The 10,505-nt window shown below is 48.8% G+C and overlaps 1 long non-coding RNA gene across 1 annotated transcript; it reads left to right on the forward strand.

Moving 5' to 3' along the window:
• Positions 1-6,304: 6,304 nt before the first annotated feature.
• Positions 6,305-8,399, forward strand: LOC138683223 (uncharacterized). The gene is made up of 2 exons (XR_011322867.1): positions 6,305-6,832; positions 7,431-8,399. It is a non-coding gene; the product is annotated as an uncharacterized lncRNA (long non-coding RNA).
• Positions 8,400-10,505: the final 2,106 nt, after the last annotated feature.

Raw genomic sequence — 10,505 nt, forward strand, 5'->3', positions numbered from 1 at the left:
TCCCCAAACTCCTCTGGGGTCTATGGAGCCCTGGAGCAGTGCCTGCTTGTGCCCCAGTGACACATCTCACCTGTGAAAGTCAGGTTCTGAGGTGTACTGAGGGCAGAGCTCCTCACCCAGTTGTTCCTGTTCCTGTGCTGATACCCACATGTGTACGTTCCCTCACTTCCCAAGGTGACATTCCGCAGCATGATGTAGCTGAACTGCCCCTGTTGGGCTTTCATGCTGTGCTCCTCCACCCCATCCTTGCAGAAGACGATTCGGGTAGCGGGAGAATGCCCGTCGATGGAGCAGCGAAACAAAAGCAGTTCCCGGTCCGGAGTGCCGAAGGTGTTCAAGAAGAGGTTAGGAGCTGGGAGGTCACCTGGAGGGATGGCACAGGGATGCCCCAGGCCAGCATTACTGGAGTGTCCTCTCCAGGGGTTCACACATGGGCAACAAACCCGTGCTATGGTCCTATATCCACCCCCACACACCTCCCTTGTCTGGCCCATCCCTGTGCTCACCAATACCTGGAGAGCTGCAGATGTCCTGGGTAGCCACGCTGGCACCTGCACCATGGGGCAGAGAAGGTTTTGGTTAGAGGGGCAGCGACCCACTCACCCACATGCCCCCGCTGAGTCCTTTGCTGGGCGAACACCTTCCCACCCCTGTGGCTCCATCCTGCATCTCCTTTGACTCCAGCTTGACACCAGCTTTGGTTACGTTTGCGGCTCCAAGTGGTTGCCTCTGGCTCCCTAAAGCACTCCAGCATCTACCAAGTCTCCTGCTTGACCTGACCCCCCGCCCCCCCCCCAGTATTAAAAAATGATGCTCTTTGCTCAGAGATGCACCTTAGCTGGAGGAGGCAATCATCTTCCTCCCCTCATCAAAGCAACTCTGCCCCTCATTGCTGCACGGCTGCTCCATGCACCCTTTCCCCAATCCTCCCCTGTGCCCAGGACGTGCCCTGTCCTGCCCTGCTTAGCAGCTCTCCAGTCTTGAGCCCCAAGGCAAAGAAATCCCCCCCACTCACCGAGCAGCAGCAGGAGGAAGGCAGGGCGAGAAGGAGCCAGCCTGCCACATGCCACCTGCCCCAGCATTTTTTTGGGGTGCTTGAAGGGACACCCTCTCCTTGAATTGTCTGCTTTCCTCTGAGCTGGGACAGCTCTTCAAGAGCTGCCTGGCCCGTGGCTTGTGGCGTGCCTGGGGCTACTCCAGTTGCATTTCGGTGGCTAGCGGTGCCTTTCCCACAACGAGAGGCTGTGACGAGCGTGGGCCCTGCCTCAGCCCCCGCTGCGGACACTGCGCCTGCAGATCCCCTGCTTTCGTTTCTCTACGCTCAGACACCAGAGCACGAGCTGTGTTTGCCTGCAAAGCCTTCCTGCCCCTTGTCCCCCACTCTTCTTCACCCTTTTCTGACTGCTGCTCCCAGCCGTTCTTCCATGTGGATGCAAGTGATTCTGCCAGGGAAACCCAGGCATGGTCCAAAGTGACTCTGGGGGTGGTAGACAAGGGCATGAGCTTGTCTTCAGTCCTGTTGTTGAGGGTGGAAAGGGGATGAAGAGGTGGGGACTGATATTAGAGGTCAGTAACTGGCTGTGAAGCTGATTTGGGCAACAGGGTTTTGGGCTCTAGGAGCAATGGACTCTGTTTGCAGATCAGCGTCCGCTGGGGAGAGATGGGACCCACTTCACCAAGCAGGGAAAAGCTGTTTTTTCCAATAGGATGGCTGACCCCGTAAGGAGGGCTTTAAACGGAGACTGATGTGGGGAGGAGAGATTAACTGGCAGTGTTGTGAGGGAGTGATGGACAGGGTTGATGAGCAAAGGCCATGGGGTGATGTGACAGAAATGAAACACAATCTCAACAAAATGAGGCTTAAGTGGGGTCACTCCCAGCACTTGCATTTCAACAAGGAAGTGCCTGCAAGGCACCATTACAGAGAAATCCCCCAACCTCCTTTCTAGGCAGTCAACGTGCTGAAGTGCTTCTGCGAAGTGCCTGTCCACTAATGCATGCCATATGGGGAATAAAGATGATGAGGTAGAGATCTGGGTGCCGTTTCAAGGCTACAGGGATCAGGGAGGCATGGTGGAATGGCTCCCATGACTGGAGTGTTGCAAAGGAGGCACACAGGGTCTTTAGGAAGGACAGGCTGGGAAGACGAGGAGGGGGAGTTGGCCATTATGTGGAGCTCATTATGGGTGAGGAGCCAACGGAGAGCTCATGGGTTAGGATTAGAGAGGAGAGATATAGGTGGCATTAGTGGAAGTCTGCTACAGGCCATCTGCCAGAAAGAACAAGTGGATGAGGCCCTCTAACAGGAGTAGCTTCACGTTTGCAGGTCCTGGTCCTTGGGGACTTCAACAACCCCAGTATCTGCTGGAGCGACAACACGGCAGGACACAAGCAGTCCAGGAGGTTCCTGGAGTGTACTGTTGATAACTTTCTCCTCCAAGTGATTGAGGAGCCAATGAGGAGAAGGGGTCTGCTGGACCTCCTACTCACCAACCACAAGGGGCTTGCTGGAAATGTGGAGCTCAAAGGCAGCTTTGACTGCAGCAACAGTGAGATGGTGGAGCTCAGGATCCTGAGGGGAGGGAGGAGGGTAAAAAGCAAGCTCGCAGCCCTGGACTTCAGGCGAGTAGACACTGGCCTCTTCAAAGGTATGCTTGGAAGGGTCCTGTGGGATAAAGGGCTCAGGAAAGCTGGTTAATGTTCAAGGATCACCTCCTCCAAGCTGAATAACGTTCCATTCCTGTGAATAGGAAGACAGGCAAAAATGCCAGGCGATGTCTCTCTTGTATTCTTCCCAGTGCAAGAGAGGCGTGGACATACTGGGGAGAGTCCAGGGAAGGGCCACAAAGATGATGGACTGGAGCATCTCTCACATGAGGAAAGGCTGAGAGAGCTGGGACTGTTCAGCCTGGAGAGGAGACAGCTCAGGGTGGATCTTATCAATGTGTATAAATAGCTGATGGGAGGATGGAGCCAGGCCCTTCTTAGTGGTGCTGGTGACAGGACAAGAGACAATGGACACCAGCTGAAACACAGGAGGGTTCCTCTGGTCATGAGGAAACAATTTCACTGTGAGAGTGACAAGCGTTGACACAGATTGCCCAGGGAGGTTGTGGAGTCTGCATCCTTAGAGATATTCAAAAGCCAGCTGGACAAGGTCCTGGGCAACCAGCTCTAGGTGGCCCTACTTGAGCAGTGAGGTTGGACCAGATGACCTCTAGAGGTCCCTTTAAACATCAACCAGTCTGAGGTGTCAGAACAACCCCGGTTGTCCATGCCTCGGGCAGTACCCAGTAGCTGGATGTGCCCAGCTCCCTGTGGGGCCAGCAAAACCCATCAGCCTCTCCCAAACCCTTTCAGGTCCCTCTCCTCGCCCACGTATGCTCAGAGGCAAGGCAGCCCCTGCCCAAAAGCAACGCCTGCGTTGCCATTGCTGGTGCAGTGGTGTGCAGGCAGGGGGGTCTCCAGCTGCAAATGGCTTCACAGGGTGCAGTGTCATTTGGTCACCTCCTGCCATCGAGGGCTTGGAGCCTCCTCAGCTGCACGGTTGCCGTGCCAGGCTCCTACCTGGGGCACGAGGTCTGCAGAGGAGATGTTCAGAGCTGCGGACAAGTCTGAAAATCCTGGACGAGCCCTGTTTTTTTTTTTCTTCAGATTGGCCATGACTCGGCATTGCTTGCTTTTAAAGGTGATTACACCTGGTGAGACATCACCAAAACCTTCAGCCTCTCCGGAGACCTGTTGCTGCAGCCTTGTTAGGTTGGGGTCAGAGTGCAGGTCTGGAGGCTGCCAATGCTGAGGTCCCATCCTCATCTGCCCTGCAGCCGGACACCCCCGTGCCTAATATCCCTGCTCAGGGCTGTCTCCTGGGGTGGCAGGAGAGTCAGCCCAGCATGCCCCTGCCCCACAGATGGGTGGGTGTGGGGTGTGGAGGGCCAGGCACGGCCACCCCTTGGACCTCAGCATGAGCAGATGGGCTCAGCCATCCTCAGCTCGGCACTTTCAGGCCACGTCTGCTGGGGCAATGCCAGAGGGAGGGAATACTGTTTGATCACCGGGTGCAGGGGACAACATCTCCCTCCTGTGACTCCTGGCCCCACCAGCCAGGAGTCAAGCAGCTCTCCTAGCTCTGTTCTGAAGGTTGACTCAAAGACAGAGGAGCAACATCAGCTGCCCGCTTCTGAACAAATCCTTTATAACTTGCCTCCTACAGACTTTCTGCCAACCAAGGTGCCTCATAAGGGGCACTGTAACCAGCTGGCCCATGCCCAGGGCCCTCCCCTTGGCTGCCAGCATATCAAGCCTGGCTTTTTTTATGGGCAACAAGCATTTTTTTGCTCCTCTGAGTGCCCCTCACTGCCCATTTGGACCTCCAGGATGAAGGCAGGAGGCTGGTGATTGAGAAGGAGAGGAGGATCTGTTTTGTTACCCTGTTGGGTGGTTTGGTGTATGTAAGTGGAGACATGGCTTTGCTGCAGATCTTGCATAGCCTGGAGCTGCAAATCATGCACACGTGTGTCGCAGACAGGACATAAGAGTCCAGGTCCACAGGAGCACCCTGTGGCGATTGCACTGGGAGAAGAAAGCCAGATTTGGTGCAGCCTGCGCCCATCCTTGGGGCACAGAATGGACATGGTTCAGAGCCCAGTTGCAAGTTAGTTATTGTACGGCATAGATGAACAGAGATCAAAGGCAGCAGTGTAAAACGGGGTGCAGACAGTGTTCGAAACAACTACAGTCAAAAACTGAAAGCAATTACAGGAACTTTTATCAGAAACAGCCTTGACTTTTTAGACCTTCAGCTAGTGCAGAGGTGTCCCATCTGATAACTAATCTTACACGGCGGTTTTATAGCGCTTCCTCAGGTATTGGTGTATCGTACATCCTTCACCTCAAGGTGAAATAGCTGCTTATTGTTAGTCTGAGTTCAGAGGTGTCGTGGTTTAACCCCAGCCAGCAACTAAGCACCACGCAGCTGCTCACTCACTCCCCCCCACCCAGTGGGATGGGGGAGAAAATCAGGGCATAAGAAGCTGAAAAATCCTTGACTTTAGACTAAACATTGCTTAGCAAAAACTGAAAACAGCAGTGTGTTATCAATGTTCTTCTCATACTGAACTCAAAACATAGCACTGTACCAGCTACTAGGAAGACAAATAACTCTATCCCAGCTGAAACCAGGACAAAAGGTCAGGAATATTCATGGTTAGTAATTGTTACTGTGACTTTTAACAACTAAATTAACATAAGAGCAGACCTCTCTAACCTGTCTACAAGGCACCTCAAGCTGGATGAACAAATCCCATTTTACACACTGGGTTAACCACCTAAATCTGTATCAGCACACCATGACTTTATTTTTCTTTCTCTAGGCATCTCTCATTGCATCCCACTCAGTTTCCCATTTTATTGAAAAATTAATTTTCAGATTTGAGCACTATCTGCACTGCTCCTCTAATTTGTTTCATTTTATACCTCTATTTTGGGGTGTCAGTCTCTAGTACATCTGGAACTTGGTTTCAGCTCTCATAATCTTGGCAAACTTTATGGCGTGACACTGATTATGGCAATAATGCAATGGGAAGAAGCAATGGCTTCTTATTTTTATTTACATTCTTCCCTTTACCCTCTAGCAACAAGGGTAAAAAAGAAAACCCCAAGGAAACACAAAACAATTTGGGTTAGAAGGGACCTCTGGAGGTAAGCTAGTCCAATACCCTGATCAAAGCAGGCCTAGTTAGATGAGGATGCTTGAGCCTTGAACTCCTCCAAGGATGGAGTTTCCTCAGCTTGTTCCAATATTTGGTGACCTTCACGGTAAAAAGCTACCCAAAAAGTTTTCCTTACATTTAATTGGAATTTCTCATGTTGCAGCTTGTGCCTGTTGCCTCTTACCCAACCAAGGTGCATCCCCAAGAAGATGGCATATGGACAGAAAACTGTAGCAAGGCCACTGAGCCCCAAACTGGTCCCTGAGTCTTAGAGATGTTGTTACCCAGGGAGGCTGTGGAGTATCCATCCCTGCCGATATTCAAAGCCACCTGGGTAAGGTCCTGTGCAACCGGCTCCAGGTGGTCCTGCTTGAGCAGGAGAGTTGGACCAGATGACCTCCAGAGGTCCCTTCCAACCTCAACTAGTCTGCGTTTCTGTGATTCTGTACAGAGCACGACAACTGAAACTACAAGTTTCAAAATCTACAAAGTCAGATTGTAGCTGCGTATGTCCCCATATACCCATATATGTAGCTGTGTGTGCTTTACTTTTCACTTCCTCCCTGCTGGTTAATCATTTGCAGACAGGGTGATATAAAGTGTATAGGATGATGAGCTGTGTGATATAGAGACACAGAAGACTTCGTTAGTCCTCTGAGTTGGTGAAGTATTGACCAGCAACCAAAATGTCAATCAAAGAGAAATTCATAAATATTTGGAAAAGTCATTACAATGTGTTGACTATATCATTTAATTCTCTGATTATGGTTGTGGTCGAAGAAATAATGGAGGTGGAATTTAAATGTCCTCAGAAGGAGTCATTAAAGAAATTGTATGTTATTTCCTACTTTTTGTGTCCAGCATTCATTACATTTTTCATGAGCTTGACCTCCCACCCTGACTGCATTCCCCTGGCTCGCTGCATGAGGAAACGCTCCTGCTACTGGAAGAGTGACATAATTTTGAAGGCATTTCTACCTCCTCTGATTTGGTGCGTGATCCTACTGTGCGATGGCAGATATATAGACTGTGCGACTTCAAGAAGTGTAGGAAACAACAGTCAAAATGCAAACAAAATTGGAGCAGCAGATTTACCCAGTGAGGTCTACACGTTATCTCAGGTAAGAGTCCTAGGAATCTAGGATTTTAAGTATTTTAATATCACCTGTTTTGTGCGCGTGAAGAATGTGGAACGTATAGCAATTTGGAAACCATTTCATCTGGAGACTGAAGGGTTAAGTTGCGATTATGATTTCATTTGATATGCTTACTACATTTGCATTATCTTACCTTCCCCCCCCCCCCCGCTTCTGTTTTTAATTAATGTCTATCAATACAAGTTAATAATTAGCATCTTCTTTCTGAGGCTAAAACCTGAACTTTGAACATCTTACTCCATGGTTATTCTGAAAGTTTATACATGTGTTTTGCATCTGATTCTTAAAGCAAGTTTTATGAAAATAAGAAGTAAGGTAATGTACTGTTTGAGAGAGAGAGAGACTGATATTCCTTGTTTCAGTCAGTATATCTCTTACCATCAGTTGTCTTCTAGCCATGGCAGGGGCAAGGAATATACTTTATAAAAAGAACTGTGTGACTTAATAATAATAATAATGCAGGGTTTTTAATGTAGTAAAGCACTCCTCTCACTCGGGTGCAAAACATTTTTTGGAACGTAAAGTCCAGTGACACCATTAGTTTTAATATTTTTTCTTCCAGGTTGCCGGGCTGTTCGCTATTACTGTTGTTGTTAGTCTTTATGGCCTGTACCGCGTGTACCCCTTCTGGTTCTGCTGTAACTATGAAGAAGGACAGAGAGAGCAGGTCAAGAACTTATTAGAGGAAGAAGCATGGAAACATTTTGAAGAACTGAAGAAAGCGGGTATAGAGCAGATAATGGAAGAGAGAGTGAAACCTTCTCTCCAGCTTGTTATTACTAATTTCTGGGAAAACTTAGATTTGAGAAATGCAGCGAAAAAAATAAAGGAAGCTGTAGAGTCTGCTGTTAGAGATAGAGAGCTGGTGAGTGAACAAGCAGTTGAACAAGGTATACCTCTCACCTCCCTCACTGGCACAACCACAGGACGACCGATGTGACCAATTAACACTTCATTCTGAAGAGGCGGGCAGCTACTGTTGCTGAAAGGGCCAGAGCAGGTGCCGATGCGGCAACACCAGGATGCTCGACCTGTCCATCCTGGGCTTGCTAGGGAAAGCATCCATCCTGCTCCCACCCCAGTCCTCATGACCGCTGAAGCAGGTCTGGCTTTTACGCTGTAGCCAGAAGAGTAAATTGGGTTTATTGTCCTGCTCCAGCTACGGTTGTCAAGCTGACAGCTACCATCAGCATCGGTCACCTTGTTATCCCTCTTCCTGTTTCTTGGTCCTCATTTGTTGCTCTTTCACCTCTCTTTCTTCACCCCAGTGTCTAGTTTCTGGTCCCAGTTTTGCTATATCTGTACCCCAAACTGGTAGTTCTAATCCTGTTACCTACACAATCTTGACTCCTCAGGTTTTGCCTTTGCATAAAGCAAGGAAGAAGTAAGCAAAGAAGGAAGAAATATCTCCAGGTCTTAAAGGGCAGAAGAAATGTGAGCTGGTCCTTCCTGAACATTGTGCTGGTTTGCACTGTTCCCACTTGCAAGGAACTAGCTAGTGCCTAATTGCAATAAAACTTTCTGAGCACAAGTGTCACATTCTGCATTACCATCAAAGGGTGACCACAAAAATTAAGATGCTCCATTTATCTTCAGGTCAATCAATGTCCTGGTTTCAGCTGGGATAGAGTTAATTGTCTTCCTAGTAGCTGGTACAGTGCTATGTTTTGAGTTCAGTATGCGAAGAATGTTGATAACACTGATGTTTTCAGTTTTTGCTAAGTAGTGTTTAGTCTAAAGTCAAGGATTTTTCAGCTTCTCATGCCCAGCCAGTGAGAAAGCTGGAGGGGCACAAGAAGCTGGGAGGGGACACAGCCAGGGCACCTGACGTAAACTGGCCAATGGGGTATTCCATACCGTGTGACGTCCCATCTAGTATAGGAACTGGGGGGATTGGGGACTAACTGGGTGTCGATCGGCAGGTGGTGAGCAATTGCACTGTGCATCATTTGTACATTCCAATCCTTTTATTATTACTGTTGTCATTTTATTAGTGTTAGTATTATCATTATTCGTTTCTTCTTTTCTGTTCTATTAAACTGTTCTTATCTCAACCCACGAGTTTTATTTCTTTTCCTGATTCTCTCCCCCATCCCACTGGATGGGGGGGAGTGAGTGGGCAGCTGCGTGGTGCTTAGTTGCTGGCTGGGGTTAAACCACGACAATCAGCTTTCTGGGAGGTACGGTAGCCAGCTTTCTTGAAGGAAAAAAGCAAGTTTGACCTGTTGCTCAAAATAGGGGAACTAGGGAATGAGCATTAACCATCAGCATGCACACTTGGCCTCTGGGTTCGGAATTTGAAACTCAATCGTATTGTGTTTTTTCCACCCCGGCGGAGCTCTGCTCCCTTTATTTCATGTCAGGAGTTTGGAGGCTGCTGCTATTCCTTCAAAATTTATTCATGTTTATGAAATCCTACAGGACGGTGGAGGGACAGTGAGCTTCCCTACCTGTTTTTTTACAAAAACAGTCCATGGGTGAGGATCAGTGGGATCCACGACCAGGCATGGCCATGGCTGTAATGAAGCTTGAGACAAACCCACCTATAACACAGCTCAAAGAGGGACTCAAGGCCCATGCTTGAGCTTAAACGGAGCTCCTGGAACCTAAATGGAGCTTCTGAAGCTTGAATGGAGTTCCAACGTATGTGGATGGAGGCCCCAACCTAGGAAAGTTGCTCACTGCTCAGTTGTCAACCAGTCCTCAATCCTGCAGGATCAGAGACCACAGACTTTCTGGTGGAAACATTTTAGAGAGAGCCAGCATAGCCCAAGCTCATGCTTCAGCTGCATTTCCCCAAGCACTTCTACTTCCACCTTAATGATTCTATGATTCTATTTACCAGAACACAGACTTTCTGGTGGAAACATTTTAGAGAGAGCCAGCATAGCCCAAGCTCATGCTTCAGCTGCATTTCCCCAAGCACTTCTACTTCCACCTTAATGATTCTATGATTCTATTTACCAGAATCACCAAAATCTGGAACCTGGCACAAAAATGAGGGACGCTGATTGAACAGCACAGATCAGGGCATGCTTTTTACCTAAAGCCAAAATGGGAAGAGAGGCTTTTGTTGGACACACAGATGTTTCCCTTGAGGGAAGTGCTGATGCTGGCACATCTCTGGCTGGGGCCCATCCCCACTTCTGTAGTTTGTCTTTCTCGAACATGCAAGCTACGTAAGCACTCTCTTGGAAAAGAAATCTGCCAAAAAGGCAAAAGAAGAACAGACAGGGGGTTTGCACTCTTTGGTACAAGAGGACAAGGTGAGTTGGAGGGGTGTTTCTACTTCTTTTGCACTTTGTGCCGACGAGGATGCTGAAACCATTATGCTGAACTGAGACCTGCTTCTTGAAGGTACATGGCTGTTGTATGGGTGAACCCCCAGAAAACCTGGGATCTTTCATTCTTGTCCTTTTAAAGAACACCCTAAGTACACCATCAGACCTTTTCTGGGACAGAAAAGGGCTGAAGGGGGACTAACTCATACAAACCATGAGAAGAAAACTGGGAACCAGCCATAGGAAAAGGAAAGGTGTGAAGATTGAGCTCTCAGGCATGGATTAAGAGTACACTGGAAAGGCAGATGAAAGGATCCCCGGCAGTGGTCCTAGATGTCCAGGAGACCAGAATTGCT

This window comes from Haliaeetus albicilla, chromosome 32 (genome assembly GCF_947461875.1).
Source record: "Haliaeetus albicilla chromosome 32, bHalAlb1.1, whole genome shotgun sequence".
Taxonomy (NCBI): domain Eukaryota; kingdom Metazoa; phylum Chordata; class Aves; order Accipitriformes; family Accipitridae; genus Haliaeetus; species Haliaeetus albicilla.